The sequence below is a fragment of the Equus asinus genome, chromosome 3, assembly GCF_041296235.1.
Source record: "Equus asinus isolate D_3611 breed Donkey chromosome 3, EquAss-T2T_v2, whole genome shotgun sequence".
NCBI lineage: Eukaryota > Metazoa > Chordata > Mammalia > Perissodactyla > Equidae > Equus > Equus asinus.
Genome location: NC_091792.1, coordinates 130,136,877 through 130,156,559, shown reverse-complemented (window position 1 = coordinate 130,156,559; position 19,683 = coordinate 130,136,877). Strand labels below are relative to the sequence as shown.

Below are 19,683 nucleotides of genomic sequence, written 5' to 3'. Positions count from 1 at the left end.
CATATCTGCAAATATTTAAATTTTGTTACTCAAAAAGAGAAGTGCTACTATGTGAAAGAGCTCGTTACAGAAAAGCATATGCGATATGAGACCATTTCTACATAAAATATATAAATGTAAAAAAGGCTAGAAGGACATAAAGCACTGCTAACATTTTGTTGATTTTTGGATGGCAGGAATATCAATGACTTATTTTCTCTTATCTGCTTTAACCAATATTTTCACCAATCATCACAAATTATTTCACATAAGCAAAAATATTCAGTTATAGCTTAACATTAAAAGGTAAAAAAAAAAAAGGAAGAACCTCAAGAAAGCATAATCTCATTTATCTCAATCAGGAGGATTCCAACTGTGGTACACCCAGGAGGAAGAAATTTGTGAAGAAGAGGTCCATTTCATGCCACAGAAGGACATACCCTTCGAGGGAATAGTCTAAACTCATAAAAACTCTTCCTGCATTTGATAAGGGGCAATAATTAGCACATACTTCTCTTTTTCTTTCTTGCCGTTTACTAAAGAAACACCTCAACTAATGAGTTTTTTGGGGGGGAAGAAATGTTCTTTCTTAAAACCAAGTTAGGACAAGAAGGAGGTTTGGTCTTCTGGTCTCCTTCGTGCTGCCGAGGGCGGGGAAGGCGGCGGGGCTCGGGGCAGGCGACACCAGAGGCATCTGCGTGGCCAGTCACCTGAAGTGGAAGGGAACACGGGCTTCCGGCATCGTCCACAGAAGTGGGCAGCGAGAACGCCTCCTGAGGGTCTCAAGACTAAAACGCTAAAAGGTTTTACGCCGTCCAAGCTACTGCACGTTTAGCTGCCGACATACAGAATAATTGACAATCACGCAAACGAGTGGAAGGACTCTGCAACACACACAGGTATTACGTGCATGAGGCTCATCCGACTGTCTTGATGCAAAACCAAGACATTCTCCCATTAAGGCCCCAGCTTCGACGATTTTGCAAATTGGGACAACTGAAAGCATCCCCCCGACTCTCTACAGCTAACAAACATCACCCTGGCCAAAATCCTCACACACAGAGAAGCAGCCACTTTGGAAACTTCGGCTTTAAACGGCAACATGGGTCTTCAGGTACTCCGGTAACCAGTTCGTCGCACGTTATCTGTTCCAATAAAGGGTGCTACCTCTTTACTGTCAGCTCTGGTTCCGCTGACTGCACAAACAGAAAAAGGGAATCCTTTAAATTCGCAACACAGTAAGGGCTAAAAAGCACCCGCTTTCTGGATGGCAGCTTTCCTGTCTCATCAATCACAACAAAGGACGCATCCTAGTGACTTCACCAAACCCAGAAAGGACCGAGGAACAGACGTAAATGATACAAGAGCGGGTTTCAGGCTTTGTGGGGTTTTCCTTCCAGCTACGACTTTCTCTCTCTTCTTTTTACTCCATCATACGCCTCCACCCAAGTTGACTGTCTGGCCCTAAAAATAAAACCGCCCGTGGCTACCGTCCACTTTCCTGCCAAGCCCCGACTCCGGCTTCCTGTAGAGAAAGCCAAACTGCAGGCTCTCTGCCTCGCTCTTCAACGAGGGGCGCTGGCTCGGCAGCAGCGGGCTTCCCCGGGGGGCAGAGCCGCCAGCCCGGCCGGGGAACCACCGAGCCGAGAAGCAGCCCCGCTCTGCCGCAGCCTCCGCAGTCCCCGAGAGCCTGAGGAACCCCCAGGAAAAAGCGGGGTGAGGGGAAGGTGGGCCGGCGAACGGCGGTGGGAGAAGGGGAGACACTCACCCGCCCAGACAACAACCGACGGGGCGGGGAGGATGGGGGCCGGGACCAAGGCTCGGCAGAAAGACCGCCTGGAGCTTCCGGAACCCTGCGGCTGCCCGGGACGCCGCTGCCGCCGCTGCTGCCAGCCGCCGGCTTCCTCCCCTCCTCTGTTTTGATTCGACTGACCACGTCACTCTTAGCCACTAGACCCGGATCTGCCGGCTCCCGCGGGCGGCGGCGCAACAGATAGCAGCGGCTGGACACCCCAGCGGCCCGCCCGCCGAGCATGCGCGCGCCCCGCGCCTGCCCAGTGCGTCCGGGGAGGCGGGGCGGGCGCGTGTGTCACGCTCTTTCTTCGTGGGGGCGCGGAGCACGGAGATTGCAGTTCCGGTCGGGAGGGGTGGGGCCGCGCGCTGTGAGGTGGAGCTGGCCCACGTAGCCTCTGTTTCGTCTGCGCTGGGCAGTGTCTTCTGCTGTAGGCCTCCCTTTGGCCTGCGCTGATGGCTTTCCTTGACCCGCGTCTTTAGGATAGCCGGGGTAGAGGGAGAGGTGGGCGCAGCTTGACGTCTGCGAGGCAGAGGACCCCTAGAGATTGTGGTTTTGATCACCCTGTCCCAGGTGAAAATTGGAGCTCAGGGGTTTAGCCTTGTGTGCAAAAGTACGCCAAATATGACCGTTATTGGTCCCCTTTACCCTGCTTAACATTTTTGTACTCGGACAGCTGGCTAAAATTAAGCTCAAGAGGAATAACAAAGGGAATATGCCACCGAAGATGACTTGCTGGTCGGGAGATATTAGGGACCGGAGGGGAAAGCTGTTTTAGGCAACCAGCCCAGGCCCTTGTTACTTTGACCTTAGGGGCTGGAATACTGTTTGTGGGGTAAGAACTTGGCTCCTTTTTAGTTTAGGTTGGTGCTTCCTACTCTCCCATTCTGGCCTCCTTACTCTCCCTGCTAAACTTTTGGGGCTCGGGAAATTCCCCAATTTGGCAAAACTTAGGGCTACTCTCTTTTCTTAGGTTCATGAATTGACAAATTGTCATTAAGACGGGAGCAGTGGTAAAATAAAAGTGTGAGCTCCAAACAGGGATTTCACAAAGGTGCCTCTTTGCCTATCCTGCAGGAGAGGTGAAAGTTAGCTGTAAGAAACTGTCTGCCTGATGCTCACTTGGTGACCTTTTCACCCAACCTGGACTTCTACCTCAGCTATCTGGTTAATTACCTCAACTAGCTGAGTCATCTGCAGCAAATTAGTATAATCTACAAGAGTTTTTGCTTTTTTTGCTGGGAAAGATTCACCCTGAGCTAACGTTGCAGGAGCTTTTTAATTAAAGTGGATATTGAACACAGGTGAAGGTTTCTAGAAAATTAAAGGTTTCTGGTAAAACTCAAAAGTTTCCTAGTTAATTAACAGAGATTACAAGTAGATAGAAGTGAAGCTTCTTGGCCCTTAATCTGCAATCTTGAACTCTTTACTCAAATTCAGAGATCTTGAGGTGGAATCTAGCGCCCCAGTGAAGTTCGTGGGCTGATCCTGTAGCAGAGGGTCTTTACTCTGTGGAACTTTAATTTGTGGAACAGAAAGCCTTGTATGCTTGAGTGCACCCATGTACACATGTGTTTGAGAACACAGCTGTGTTTAAGAGAACAGTATGGTATAAAACTAGACTTCTTGTGGGTTGTTGCAAACTTGTCAGAAACTGCTTTATAAAGTAAACTGTAGGAAAATCAAGGTATTAGAATCCTTGGGGGGCCAGCCCAGTGGCACAGCGGTTAAGTTCACACATTCTGCTCAGGCGGCCTGGGGTTCACTGGTTCGGATCCCGGGTGCGGACATGGCACTGCTTGGCAAGCCATGCTGTGGCAGGCATCCCACATATAGAGTGGAGGAAGATGGGCACAGGTATTAATTCAGGGCCAATCTTCCTCAGCAAAAAGAGGAGGATTGGCAGCAGATGTTAGCTCAGGGCTAATCTTCCTCAAAAAAAAAAAGAAGAATCCTTGGTAGCTAGCTTCTAAGATAACCCCCAATGATTCTCACCTCTGGAAATGTAGTCTCCCCCAGCCATTTGAAACAGGGCTACTGTGTTTGGCAGAAGGTGTGTGACTTCTGCGGCTAGGTCATAAAGGCACTGAGTGCAGCTTTCCAGCTCATTATCTTGGATTGCTTGCTCTGTGGGAAGCTAGTCCACTCAAGCAGCCGCACAAAGAGGCCCATGTGGAAAGGAACAAAAGCCCTTACCAACAGTCCACCAACTTGCAAGCCATATAAGTGAACTACCTTGATTGGGCTGATCCTGCAATGCTGGTCGAACATTGGATGACTATCACCATGCACCATCTGCCTGCAGTATCGTGAGAGATAGAAAGGGCCGGCTCTGACCCACACAGTGATATGGGATCTTCTGTGTTTTTTTACCCCAATCTTTAAGTTCAACCTTTCTGAACTTTAAACAATGGAAGAACAAAAAAGTGTGTGTGTAATTCTCTATGTAAAGAATAACAGAATTCCTATCACAGTACCCAGAACATAGGAGATACTGAATAAATATTTGTTGAATGGACACAAAATTAAAAGACAAACTGGAAAATGTTCAGAATAAATATTGATAATAAAGGAGTAATACCATAATATATAAAGCACTCATTCAAATCAATAAGACATTAATGCCTCCAATACATGTATAGGTATAGAGTATGAACTGGTGGTTTACACACAAAAAGGAGATATAAATGACTAATAGATATGTGAAAAATCTTCCATCTCATTAGTAATCAAAAATGCAGGGTCTGGCCCGGTGGTGCAGCAGTTAAGTTCGCACGTTCCGCTTCTCGGCAGCCCGGGGTTCGCTGGTTTGGATCCCTGGTGCGAACATGGCACCGCTTGGCAGCCCTGCTGTGGTAGGCGTCCCATGTATAAAGTAGAGGAAGATGGGCACGGATGTTAGCTCAGGGCCAGTCTTCTTCAAGCAAAAAGAGGAGGACTGGCAGTAGTTAGCTCAGGGCTGATCTTCCTCAAAAACAAAACAAAACAAAACAAAACAAAAAAATGCAAATTGAAGCAAGATTTCCTTTTTCAACTACTACCTTAGAGAGATATTTTTAAATAGGAGTATCTAATGTTTGTACTGTTAGCACTGCTGATAGAAATGTAAGTTGGCAGGTAGCTTTGTGGAAATCAATTTGGCAATATGTATCAAGTTACATAAAAATATCACATCCATTGACCCAATTTCACTATTAGGAACTTAACTAAATAATTTAAAAGAGAGTAAGATTATAAAGATATTAATTATATTTATATGTTGGGAGAAGAATATGGAAATAACCTACATGAACAATGGTAATGAAAAGGATAAATATACTATATTTATATTAGGATCTAAAAAACTTGTGGATAGGAATAATTTTTTTCTTTGAAGATTGACACCTGAGCTAACATTGTTCCCAATCTTCTTTTTTCTTCTTCTTCGTCTTCTCCCCAAAGCCCCCAGTACATAGTTGTATATTCTAGTTGTGAGTGCCTCTGGCTCTGCTATGTGGGATGCCACCTCAGCATGGCCTGATGAGTGGTGCCATGTCCATACCCAGGATAAGAACCGGTGAAACCCTGGGCTTTGAAGCGGAGCACCCAAACTCAACCACTCAGCCAGACCCCGGAATAATTTAAAATAGAAAGATTAAAGACCAGCCCTGTGGCCAAGTGGTTAACTTTGCACGCTCTGCTTCGGCAGCCCAGGGTTTCACCAGTTCAGATCCTGGGCCCGGACATGGCACCAGTCTTCAGGCCATGCTGAGGCAGTTTCCCACAAAGGAGAGCCATAAGGACCCACAACTAGAATATACAACTATGTACTGGGGGGCTTTGGGGAGAAAAAGGAAAAAAATAAAGATTGGCAACAGATGTTAGCTCAGTTGCCAATCTTGAAAAATAATTAATTAATTAAAATAGAAAGATTATATAAGGAAGTTAATCACATTTTATATGATGGAGAAAAAACCTAGAAATAATCTAAAGGTACAATGGTAATGGGATAGATGAATTTCAAATTATGTTTGAGATTAACAAACTTGAAGGTATCTTCCCTTTCTGAACCAGACCCTACTTTGATTCTTGCTTCAGAAGAAGAAAGAGTTTGTAAATATAAATACATATGCTTTATATAGTCATAAAACTCATTCTGGAAGATATTCCTAAAACGATTGACACTGGTTACTGAGGGGAGAGGAGGCTTCTTTGTGACTGTTTACCCTTTTGTGTGGCTTGAATTTCTTCAGAGTCATACATTATTTTTGCAATGAAAAAAATAATTAATGATTTTTTTTTACTTTAAAAAAAAATTATGGTTGTATTAGTCTGCTCAGGCTGCCATAACTGAATACCACATTCTGGATGGCTTAAATAACAGGAATTTATTTTCTCAACATTCTGGAGGCAGGAAACCCAAGATCGACAGGCCTGCAGGGTGGGTTTCTGGTTAGAGCTCTCTTCCTGGCTTGCAGATGACCATCTCGCTGTGTCCTCACATGGCACTCCTGGTGTCTCTTCCGCTTCCTATAAGGACACCAGTCCTATTGGATTAGAGCCCACCCTTATGACCTCATTTAACCTTAATTACCTCCTTAAAGACCCTGTCTCCAAATACAATCACAGTGGGGATTAGGGCTTCAATATATGAATTTAGGGGGACACAATTCAGTCTGCAACAGTGGTTATATATATAACATAAAATTTACCATTTTAACAATTTTTCGGTGAACAGTTCTGTGGCATTAAATACATTCACATTGTTGTGCAACCATCACCAACATCTGTCTCCAGAACTTTTTCATCTTTCCCAGATAAAAGTCTATGCCTATTAAACTCTAGATTCCCCCTAAACTAACATCTGTTGACAGTCTTCTTCCTTTTTTCTCTCCCCTGCCCCACCCCCAAATCCCCCAGGACGTACTTGTGTATAATTGTAAGTTCTGCTGGTTCTTCTATGTGAGCTGCTGCCACAGCATGGCTACTGACAGTTGAGTGGTGTATTTCTGTGCCTGGGAACCGAACCCAGGCTGCCAAAGTGGAGTGTGCCAAACTTTAACTGTGAGGCCATTAGGACTGGCTCTGGAATTTCCTTCCTTTTTAAGGCTGAATAATATTCCATTGTATGTATATACCACATTCATTTATCCATCAATGAAAATTTGGGTTGCTTCCACCTTTTGGCTAATATGAATAATACTGCTAAGAACATGGGTATACAAACATCTTTTCAAGTCCCTGCTTTCAGTTCTTTTGGGTAGATACCCAGAAGTGAAATTGCTGAATCATATGGTTATTCTATGTTTAATTTTTTGAGGAACCATCGTACTGTTGTCCGCAGTGGCTGCACCATTTTACATTCCCACCAGCAGTGCATAAGGGTTCCAGTTTCTCCACATCCTCACCAACACGTTACTTTCTGTTTTTTTTATATTAGCCTTCCTAATGGCTAATATAATTGGTGTGAGGTGGTATTTTATTGTGGTTTTGATTTGCATTTCCCTAATAATTAATGATATTGAGTGTCTTGTCATGTGCTTATTGGCAATTTGTGTATCTTCTTTAGAGATCTTCTTATTCAAGTCCTTTGCCCATTTTTAAATTGAGTGGTTTGTTTTTTTGTTGTTGAGTTATGGGAGTTCTTTGGATATTCTGGATATTAATCCCTTATCAGACATATGATTTGCATATATTTTCCTTATTCCATAGGTTGCCTTTTCACTCTGTTGATAGTGTCCTTTGCACAAAAGTTTTTAATTTTGATGAAGACTGTATTTTTCTTTTGTTGCCTGTGCTTCTAGTGTCATATCCAAGAAACCGTTGCCAAATCTAATGTCATGAAAATTTTCTCCTGTTTTCTTCTAAGAGTTTTATAGTTTTAGCTACTACATTTAGGTCTTTGATCAATTTCCAGCTAATTTTTATAGATGGTATAAGGTAAGGGTCCAAGTTCATTCCTTTGTATCAGGGTATCCACTTTTCCCAGCACCATTTGTTGAAAAGACTGTTCTTTCCCCATTGAATGATCTTGGTACCCTTGTGGATAATCATTTGACCATAAATATAAGTATTTATTTCTGGGCTCTCTGTTCTATTGCATTTGTATATATATCAGTTTTTATACCAGTACCACACTGTTTGATTACTGTGACTCTATAGTAAGTTTTGAAATAAAAAGTGTGAGACCTCCCTCCAACTTTGTTCTTCTTATTTTAAGATTGTTTTGACTATCCAGGATCCCTTGAGGTTTCATATGAATTTTAGGATGGATTTTCCTATTTCTGCAAAAAATGTCTTTGGGATTTTGATGGGGATTGCATTGATCTGTAGATCATTTTGGGTAGTATTGACATCTTAATGATATAAAGTCTTCCAACCCATGAACACAGGATGTCTTTCCACATATTTGTGTCCTAATATCTTTAAGCAGTGTTTTCTAGTCTTCAGTGTACTAGTTTTTCACCTCGTTGCTTAAGTTTACTCCTAAATATTTTATTCTTTTTGATGCTGTTATACATGGAATTATTTTCTTAATTTCCTTTTTGGATTGTTCATTGTTGGTGTATAGAAATGCCACTGATTTTTGAGTGTTGATTTAGTTTCCTGCAATTTTGCCGAATTTGTTTATTACTTCTAACAGTTTTTTTGTGGAATCTTCAGGGTTTTCTACATATAAAATCATGTCATCTGCAGGCAGAGATGGTTTTACTTCGTTTCCAATTTGGATGCCTTTTATTTATCTTTCTTGCCTAATTGTTCTAGCTCGAACTTCCAGTACTATGTTGAATGGAAGTCATTAATGAATTTTTAATTATGAATGTCATACAGCATATGTAAAAATGCTTGTGGACATATTGTTAATGGGGGAAAATGATACAACACGCACATAATAAAAAGTGAAGATAGCAATATTAGGAAGTGAAATAATTCCTGATGTTATCATGTTTTGAAATTTTAAAAATATTTCAGCAGCTGAATTGTAGTCTGAATTAAGGGTATGAAGAATTACTGTGTTTTGTAATATTAATATTCTAAGGGTATTGGTTTTTGTTCTTAAAATTAATCCTGTTTTTTCCAAACAATATCTGAGATTGATGTTTTATTTCAGATCTAGAAGTTTTGAATCTGTTAAAACAGTTTACAAACTATTAAAATACCTGCGATACCTTGAAGTTCAGAGATGTTCGTGTTTTTATGTTTTAGCAATTTGTATCAAATATTTAATAAACATTTCTACTCTTCACCTCTCATATTTGCTTCAAATACTTTTACAGTTCGCTATCTTCTTTTTATCTTAATTATAATTTTTAATGTACCAAAATTTAATTTTAAAAGTTTAGTCAAATGTTTCCTATTTTCCCTTGAAATTGTTTTTGTTTGTTTGTTTTTTTTTACTTCTAAGCTAAAAGGTTATCCTCGGTTCAGCAGGTATTTGTTGAATACGTACCATGTGTTGGGCACTTGGGGCACGTTGATGAATATGAAAATCCTGTCGCCTACAAAGAACATATAGATACAAACATTTAATAAATGTTTAGTTCTAATTTCCTCTAACTTCTCAATTATTCATTTTTTATATTTAAATTATTAATTTATTTGTAGTTAATTTTGGCCAACAATAATTCTACAGTTTTTTGAAAGTTAAGAGGCCCTCCAAATTCACATTAAAGCTGTTTTATTATCTGGTGTAAAACTTTCACTGTTAGCCAGTTGAAGGTAGCTATACAACTTAGATTCAGGAGAAATGGATCTTGAGAAAGTATGTTCACTTTTTCAGTCATTAGGAATAAATCAAGTTACTCTTATGTTTTGAAGAGTCTGCTGTTTCATTACTATTTCCTGTAGAGAACATGAGTTGTATTTTTGTAATTTAAAACTTCAAAGGGAACCAAACAAAATTTTGTATATTCATTTTTTGTTATATAATAATTAATAGACAGTATTCTACATACCAATTTTTTAAAGAAATAATAAAATTGAGATGAAACTTAGAGGTAGAATGATTTTTCAAGCTTTTGTGTAACAGAAATTGAAGAAGGGGACCTGGTGAAAGAAAATGAGCACATCAGAAGTTTTATGGGAAGAAATTTGAAAAAGAAAGACATTTAGGATGAGGAAAATAAAAGGCAAACTATTTGTCCTCTGACCTTGGGAATAATGTTTAATAGGTACGTGGGGAGAAGCAGATGTGATTGCTCCAGTATACTTGCCGTCTGCCTTTCAACATTTCTTCCTTTTAGAAGATATTATTTATTTCATCCTCTGGAGCACATTTAAACACACACACAGACACACACAAATTTTAGGGATTATTGAGTTCTGGCATTCATTAACCTATGTCTATTTTCATTCTCCAGTCTCCACCCAAATCCTCACGAACATATTTCAGTCTCTTTCTCTAACGTTTAAAGTTATCACCTTCTGCTACTGGGATATTCTTTCTCCTAATGTGATGCTTAAGACTGTGAATCTTGAAGGGACCTCAATCATTACAGGAGGATTTTAAGTGACCCTTTCCTATTACTAGCCATTATCTTTTTATCTGACTAAATCTGTATACTTGTAGCTTCAGCCACAATCCAAAATTGCATACTAGCAACGGTTGTAGAAGTTAAAAACAGAGGAGGAAATAGAGTCAGGGAAGGGTGGAGAACTGCAGGAATTCCACTGGGTTCCTTCCGTGGGCTACCTATTTAACTTTCCCTTAATAGTGGAAACTGACTATATACACACTTTAAATTCTAAGATGCTCTCTTATCATGTAACGAAGATAAATAAAGGTAGATATGCAGATGGTACAAAAATCCTGAAATAGAGTCCAAATGTAATTGTTAAAAAGAATCTAAATGCCAAATTAATGGGAGATTAAAATAGATGAAAAGATATTCCTTTCCTGAGATAGGCTTTAATCTAGGATCAGCTCCAACTAGAGATCCTTTGGCTCTGGAAAGGAGGCTATGCACCTTGGGGAGGAAGCATAATTGGAAAACAAACTAGGATATCAGGAATGCTCTGGAAGTTTCAAATGTGCTCTGTGGATAGGATTGTGGGTCAGAGACAGCCCAAGCATTTAATTAAATAGCACAATATATATGAAAATGCTCTGTAAATAGTAATGAACTAGACTATTAAAAAGACAACCAATTCTGAGAGATCTGTAAAATTTGTCTTATATACATATTGGCAAGTTTCTACCACAAGTGATGCACTTATGCTTCTAATTATATAAAACAGTTTGAAAGAAATCCAGCTCATATCATTGTCTATGTCAGGGATTGTTTCATTTTAAGTGAAATAGGATCCTGTTTTTAAGCCCAAAGCTAAGAATACACAGTGCTAAAGACTACCCTCCCCTAATCCATTTGAAGAAGCATCAGCTTTTGGAATCTATCCTTCCCCACTGGGCCTAGTGAGAGATACCAGTTAAGAAAATCAGCACTACCATCACCACTATCCCCTCCTTCATGTAAGGGGAAGACAGGAACAAGTGAAAGTTGCCTTTTGAGGGGCGTGTAGTGTTCGAGAGAGAGGGTGTTCTCTCCTTAAGTTGTGAGGGAGGGTAGGGAATTTTCCTCTTCCCCAAGACCAGGGAGGGAGTCACCAAAAGAATCACTCATAAAGTAGGGGTGCTTGAACCTTCTGACTCATTACCTGCTTCAGTAAGTTGAGAATTGATGATTGCCTCCAGTCTAAAAATTGCCAAGCCATTGACCTGATGCTGCTAGGGAATAGAAAAAGAGACACGAGACAGTAGGTAAAGCTGAGAAAGGGAAGTGTCGGCTGTGTAGTGGGGCAGTGTGCATTTCTACTGTTTGGAATGTTAAGAAGTTTCCCAAGAGTCAAGTGGTACTACATGGTATAGCAGGACCCTAAACAACTAACTACCCCATCACCACACACGTGCACAAATGCACATGCAGTGCATACCCACACCAGCTACATATTATCTCTAGTTCAAGCAGAAACCAAGGAGTTTCTGGAGTTTCTAAATCCCAAGTCCAAATTCTGGGGAGAGAAAAGCCAATTGCCCAGCTTAGTCTACTCCTGGTCCAATAGGCTGGGGGCTGAAGGGGAAAATCATGTATGAGCAAACTCTTGGAGAAGGAGGCAGGGGCAAGCATATTTAAAGCAGTAGAAGGGTGGAAAGGGAACGAGAGTTGTCTTAGCACAGTTATGTGCAACCTATATTTTGATAACTCCAAAATCATGAACCCAACCCATTGCCGAAAGAAGGCATATTCCATTTCCTGCTCAAATCTTCCATTCTGAGGTAAAAAAATCTTAAGGACAAAAAGAGAAAGTACTCACTTGTAATAACTGTAGTTTTAGTTAATTATTATGTACCTGACTTCCAGGCAAAATGTTTTTGGGCCAGGAAGAAGATTCACATTCTACAAATAGTCATCATTATCAGCAATAATAACAAATACCTATTGAGCACTTATAGAAGGTCAAGTTCTGCTACGGCTGCAGCCAAGGTTCAGTTCAATTTAACTGAGTGCCTTCTGTGAGCAAATCTTCATGTGGAGTGCTGGTGCTGGGACAATTGGGAATCCATGTTAAAAATCGTAAGTATATGGGGCTGGCCTGGTGGCACAGCAGTTAAGTGTGCATGTTCTGCTTTGGTGGCCCGGGGTTCGCCGGTTCGGATCCTGGGTGCAGACATGACACTGCTTGGCAGACCATGCTGTGGTAGGTGTCCCACATATAAAGTAGAGGAAGATGGGCATGGATGTTAGTTCAGGGCCAGTCTTCCTCAGCAAAAAAAGGAGGATTGGTGGCAGATGTTAGCTCAGGCCTAATATTCCTCAAAAAAAAAAAGAAGGGAAAAATCCAAATAAATCTTAAGAGTTTAATTTAATTGTGATTTTCCTAAGATTTCATGCCTTTTTAAAGGGACAAAATGATGGTACATGGTAGAAAGATAACATAATCTTTAATTATTTACCATGTAGCCAGGTCTCTCATTTCTACCCTTTCTATTCACACTAAATTTCATTGCTCAGGTTTTCCCTCTATTACACATCATAAATCTGTGGGCCACTGAAAAAGACTTCGAAATGGTAACCAACTCAGTGGCAATGAGCAGTCCAAACATCCAAATCGTGGTCTCTGAAAATCATTTCCCACTAACAGGAACCAGGGTTCCTTGCAAGTTTGGAGCAGGAGATGTGCAAGATGAGCATGAAACATCTTAGTACACCATGACGCTACCAAAGCTAGTAAAGTCATGTCAAAAGACCTTAGGGTCCAACTTGAAGGGGCTCCCACTGACCACAGATTTATCAATTTAAGAATCTAAAAGCAAAATAACTTTTGGATTGCAACATGCCAAACATGTTAAAGTCCATGTACTCCTAATAATACTAAAAACAAATTTTAAAACCTCTTTGGTTGCCTTTGAAAGATGTTAGGGAACCAGCCCTTTCTGAAAATATTAAATACGTACTTGGAATGAACCAAGTATTTATCCTGTCTTTCCTATATGAACTATAACTCAGAATAAATAGTTGGTGAAGGGAAAATTTTCTTTATAGGACAATTCCAGCTAAAAAATAAAGAAGAAACGATAGCACAACCAGAGGCACTCACAACTAGAATATACAACTATAAACTGGGGGGCTTTGGGGAGAAGAAGAAAAAAAGAAGATTGGCAACAGATGTTAGCTCAGGTGACAATCTTTAAAAAGAAGAAAGAAATGATAGAGTTAGAATGTCACCATTTTGCAACTCCTAATGAAATAACGTATCTAAGTAATGATTATCAATTGCTGCTAACACCCTTAGGTGAAAGCTGATGGATTGATCAAGCTGAAAATCTAATTAATTAACTTGAACCTACTGATTGATCTTAATATCATGGAGAGATAACCAGACATTATGCGCTCTTGTTGAGACGTAATAGGAATACACATCAACACCTATGAAGTATTTTTGCCAAAAAACCCGCAGCCAACCTGAATCAGATCAAACATAATAATACCATAGGGATGCAAACAGCCAAATCTAAAATGTAGAAAACTCTACAGGACAAACTACCATGTTTCTTCTGCAAATAAATTGCAAAAAACAAAAAATGACAGAAAAGACCTATAGATAAGAGACTTAGACAGTAACCTAATATAATATGGGGACCTTGTTTGGATCTTGATTTGAATAAATCAACTGCTAAAAAAATTTGGAGAGGGCCAGCCCTGGTGGCCTAGTGGTTAAGTTTGGCATGCTCCACTTCAGTGGCCTGGGCTCACAGGTTTGGATGCCGGGTGTGGACTTACACCACTCATCAGCCATGCTGTGGTGGCGACCCACACATAAAGTGGAAGAGGACTGGCACAGATGGTAGCTCAGGGCTAATTTTCCTCAGGAAAAAAAAAAAGAAAAAGAAAGAAATATTGATAGTTTTTAAGACGTGATAATAGTTTTGTGGGTTTTGTTAAATTTTTTAAAAATTCTTATCTTTTAGAGATATATAGTGATGTATTTATAGAGGAAATGATAAGACGCCTAGGATTTGCCTCAAAATCTTCTAGTAGTAGGGGTAGTGGATTTGACCATGTGTTATATTCTTGAAGCTAAGTCTTGTTATACTATTTCTGCTACTTTTGTATATTAATTTAAATTTTTTTTTTTAAGATTGACACCTGAGCTAACAACTGTTGCCAATCTCTTTTTTTTTTTTCTGCTTTATCTCCCCACATCCCCCTGGTACATAGTTGTATATCTTAGTTGCAGGTCCTTCTAGTTGTGGCATGTGGGATGCTGCCTCAAAGTGGACTGATGAGTGGTGCCATGTCTGTGCCCAGGATCCGAACCGGCGAAACCCTGGGCCACCACAGCAGAGCGCATGAACTTAACCGCTCGGCCACGGGGCCAGCCTCCAATTTGGAATTTTTAATACTAAAAGAAGTTTAGAAAAAATCTTTGGGCACAAAAAGTTTTCGTAAAAAAAATCTATTGAACCAATCATAATTTATAGACTTGATCTGGATCCCTATTTGAAAAAACTGTCAAAAATTATAACACAAACAAGAAAATTAAACACTAACTGGATATTTGATGATGTTAAGGAATTTCTATACATTTTTCTGCATGGTAATGGTATTGTGGCTGTGTTAAAAATAGAGTCCTTTTCTTTTAGAGACAATAAAATATTATAGATGAAATATGATATGTGGAATTTGCTTCAAAATAATCAGGGGAAGGAAAATGGGTGGTGGTATAAATGAAGGGCGATGGGTCGTTATCAATACAAATTGACTAGATACTGATAGTTTTTGAAACTGGGTCATTTTTATCATTGATTATATTTTTCTCTATTTTTGTAAAAATTGATCCATAACTTATATTTCCTCAAAAACATGTTTATTATTGGGTATTTTTCATATCAATGCACAGTATTTTAAAATTTATTTAACCTTGCTCTTCACTCCTCTGTGAAGAGTTCATTGTTGATCATCCTAATAAGCAAGAGTTCAATATACTACATTATGTCTAAAGATCAGTAACTGAATCAGAACTTTGAGAAGTTCCCAACAGTCTTTCAGAAAGTACATGTTGCAACATCATATTTCTGGTTTTCTATCCACTATTCTTTCCATGTACCTATTAAACTTACATTATCAGTAATTAGTGGTGTGCTGGAGCCAACTCATATTTGCTCCTTCCCTATGAGAGCCAATTGTGCCCATCACTTCCCAACTCCAAGTTCAGTGATGTCACATTGGTAGCTTGAAATTAGCACAGTAGGAATATTTACACTGTGGAAATTGGCAAATGATACAAATCAAGGGCTCCCCCCCCCCAGCCAATTGTTAAACATTTACCATCACAACATTGCCAATAATGCCCTTTTTGCCATATGAAGTAGATATTTGTTAGGCATTCATAGTGTCGTTCACACAAAGGCACCCCACTTGAAGGAAGTTTGATATACTAAAGACTAAATTTTACAAAAGTATTAAAGGAAATAATAATTATTTATACCACAAAAAGAGTCTTTAATTTGTAAGAGAATTCTCTGTATAAGCATTATTATACATAATTGTCCCAAACTGGAAACTATCCAAATGTTCTTCAATAGATAAATGGATAAATAAACTGTGGTTCATCCACACAATGGAATACTACTTAGCAATAAACAGGAATGGATTGTTGATGTACACAACAATATTGATGAATCTCAAATGCATTATGCTAAGTGAAAGAACCCACTATCCAAAGGCTACATAACATATGCTTCCATTTATATGACATTCTGAAAAAAGCAGAAATACCTCTGTGCAAATGATCAAGAATTTTTTAAACAATCTTAGCAAGGTAAAATTAACTTAAAATAAACTGCGCATGTTTAAATAGTACAATTTGATAAGTATTAACATATGCGTACATCCATGAAACTGTCACCATAACCAAGAAAACTAATTTCGTTTATCATACCCAAGTGTTGCTTTTGTAATCCTTCCCTCTTGTTCATTCTAGCTTCTTTTGTCTAGCTTATTTTGAGATTTATCCATGTTGTTTCATATATCAAAGTTTCATTCCTTTTTATTGCTGTGTAGCATTCCAGTGTACGGATATACCATGATTTCTTTACCTCTGAACCTTTGGGTTTCCTGTTTTGGCTGTTAAAAATAAAGCTGCTAGGAATATTAGTGTATGTCTTTCTACGAATATACATTTTCATGATTCTTGGTAAATATCTGGCAGTGGAATGGTTGGTCATCAAAGGCATATATTTAACTTTTAAGAAACTGCCAAACTTCTAAAATACCACTTTACATTCCCACCAGCAGTGTGAGGGGGTTAATTCCTCTGTATCCTCACCAACAATTGGTATGGTCAGTTTTTTTAGTTTTAGGCATTCTAATAGGTGTGGAGTGTTATCTTATTGTGGTAGTAATTTGCATTTCCCTAATAGCTATTGATGTTGAGCATCTTTTCATGTGCTTACTTGCCATCTATATAACCTCTTTGGTGAAGATAAAAGTCTAAATATTCTAATAAAACAGCTTTAAACATTTATAAACATGGGGGCTGGCCCCGTGGCTGAGTGGTTAAGTTCGCGCACTCTGCTTTGGCAGCCCAGGGTTTCGCTGGTTCGGATCCTGGGCGCAGACATGGCACTCTCATTAGGCCATGCTGAGGCGGCGTCCCACATGCCACAACTAGAAGGACCCACAACGAAAATGTACAACTATGTACTGGGGAATTTGGGGAGAAAATAAAGCAGAAAAAAAAAAGATTGGCAACAGTTGTTAGCTCAGGTGCCAATCTGAAAAAAAAAAGTTATAAACATGAAATTTAACCTTTCAAGTATTTACTGTTTCTTCTAAGAGCTCCTTTTTAATGGTTTGTTTAAATAATAGCTTTATTAATATATAATTCGCACACCATAAATTCACCCTTTTAAAGTGCGCAATTCAGAAGATTTAAATATATTCATAGATTTTGCAACCATTACCACTATCTACTTTCAGAACATTTTCATCCTCCAAAATGAAACCCCACAACCATTAAGTCACTTCTCACTCACCTACTTCTTCCAGCCTCTGGCAACCACTAATATACTATTTTTTTTTTTTTAGGAAGATTAGCCCTGAGCTAACTGCTGTCAATCCTCCTCTTTTTGCTGAGGAAGACTGGCCCTGAGCTAACATCCGTGCCCATCTTCCTCTACTTTATATGTGGGACACCTACCACAGCATAGCCTGACAAGCGGTGCCATGTCCGCACCTGGGATCCAAACCAAGCGAACCCCGGGCTGCGGGAGCAGAACCTGCGCACTTAACCCCTGCACCACCCGGCCGGCCCCCTAATATACTTTCTATTTCTGTGGATTTGCGTATTCTAACCTAGCAGTGGAACTGCTGGGGCATTAGGAACTCTAAATTCAACATTTTGAATAACTACCAAATTGTTTTCCAAAGTGGTTAAACCATTTTACAATCCAGCCAACAATGTACGAGAGTTCCAATTCTCCACGTTCTCACAGACACATAATGTCTTTTTTTTTTAGCCACCCTATTCGATATGAAGTGGTATCTCAAGGTGGTTCTGATTTGCATTTCCCTAATGGCTAATTATGCCAGGCATCTTTCTATATGCTTATCAATCATTTGTATGTTTTCTTAGGAGAAATATCTCTTCATATCTTTCACCCATTTTTTAAAATTGAATTGTCATTTTATTGTTCAGTTGTAAGAGTTCCTTATACATTCTGGATACAACTCTCATCAGATATACGATTTACAAATATTTTCTTCTATTCATTGGGCTGTCTTTTCACTTTCTTGATAGTGTACTTTGAAGCACAAGACATTTTAACTTTGATGAAGTCCCATTTATCTATTTTTTCTTTTGTCACTTGTGCTTTTGGTGTCATACCTAAGAAACTATTGCTTAATATAAGGTCGTGAAGATTTACCCCTGTGTTTTCTTCTATGAGTTTTATAGCTTTAGCTCTTATACTTAGGTCTATGATCTATTTTGAGTTAATTTTTATATTGTATGAGCTGAGGGTCATTCTTTTGCACGTGGATACCCAGTTTGTCTCAATACCATTTGTTGAAAAGACTATTTTCTCCCATTTTTTTGGATTGTTTTAATCCCTGGTTGGGAAATATATCTATGCAAAATTCACGCATCACTTAATTTCTAAACTCAGTATCATCATACTTATTTAACGTCTACCAGAATTATCTGTCATCTCATGACCTGAATTTGAATAGTCATAGCTTTTGTTTGCTTTGACTTTTGAAAGCTCTCCAGAAAGTAAGCTGTATTTGGTTTTTTTAAAGTCACGATTCCTAGTACAGTAATAAATAGTTTGTATTATTCTTAGGGACAAAAGAACTGTAACTATTTACAAATTTAACTTTAGTACTAGTTAACTTTTTATAATGTTATTTAGTCCTATAGTTTCTCTTCTACCCATACCATTTCTTAAAGTGCAAAATGGTAGATATTGGCAGAACCTTTTACTTAAATCCAATGATGACTTCACTGGCACCAGAACATGGATTCTCCACCTAGCTTTGAAGCTTACATTTGTAAACAAAATTCACGTAAGCTACCAGAAAACGTTTGTGGCAGATTTGTGCTGTGTTAATTTAGTTGCAGGAACTAGGATTCCCAGAAATTCCCTTTCCTACATAGTTACAGATTAACCTGGGCCACAAGAGACATTTTGTACAAGATTTAGAAAGCAGCAATGAAGCAGCAGCTATCTTTAAAACAAAACGAAACAAAACAACAGCTTTATTGAGACATAATTCACATACCATACAACTCACCATTTTCATCTTCTTTTTACACTTGAAGGGTCAGTGTAGGGCACCAGGTACTGCTGCAGCTCACACATGTTGTCACTGATTTGTTGGCTCACTTTGGAGGCAGAGGCAGCAGCCAGGTCCACAGCGGCTCCGACTCCCGGGTCAGGTGTACATTTAGCTTCATAATGAAGGATACTAGTTTCTCCTGCAGGTCATTTGCATCACTGAAGTTAGAAGCTTACAGGTAGTAAGGGACCGAAGCAGGTTCCAGCTTGTCCTCTTGTGTTCCAATTTGTCTTTGCTCTTCCCCACTTCATGTCTGTCTCTCCTTCTGGACTTCTTGCCATGCTGGCAGCAGGCCCATAGACATAGAAGCAAAAGCCATACACAAACTATTTAACCAGTTTCCGCAGTTGTGTAAGGTCAAATCTCTATAACAAATACCATATCATCCCCACTGGTACTGTTTCCATGATCAAATCCTGTTATACATTTACACACTCACAAACTTTTAAGAATCCTTCCTATCGACAAGACGTCTATGGATATAATTAATGGACAGTCAACTGGCCTATGCAACTTTTACCCCTAATTCAAAAATGTTTTTCTGGAAGGCATTTCATCCAATCACCTCTTTGTGAGCTCTCGTTTCTTAGAATA

General features: G+C 39.3%; 1 protein-coding gene and 1 long non-coding RNA gene across 2 annotated transcripts in view; both read right to left on the bottom strand.

Moving 5' to 3' along the window:
• Positions 1-2,083, bottom strand: part of SMIM14 (small integral membrane protein 14) — a 59,921-nt gene extending 57,838 nt beyond the window's left edge. The window contains exon 1 of the mRNA XM_014857216.3: positions 1,748-2,083. The gene's annotated coding sequence lies outside the window, so the exon portion shown is untranslated. The remainder of the gene's footprint in view (positions 1-1,747) is intronic.
• Positions 2,084-6,158: 4,075 nt separating this feature from the next.
• LOC139044989 (uncharacterized) lies at positions 6,159-19,350 on the bottom strand. The gene is made up of 3 exons (XR_011502479.1): positions 19,045-19,350; positions 9,201-9,249; positions 6,159-6,280 (listed from the first exon to the last, which is right to left on the bottom strand). It is a non-coding gene; the product is annotated as an uncharacterized lncRNA (long non-coding RNA).
• Positions 19,351-19,683: the final 333 nt, after the last annotated feature.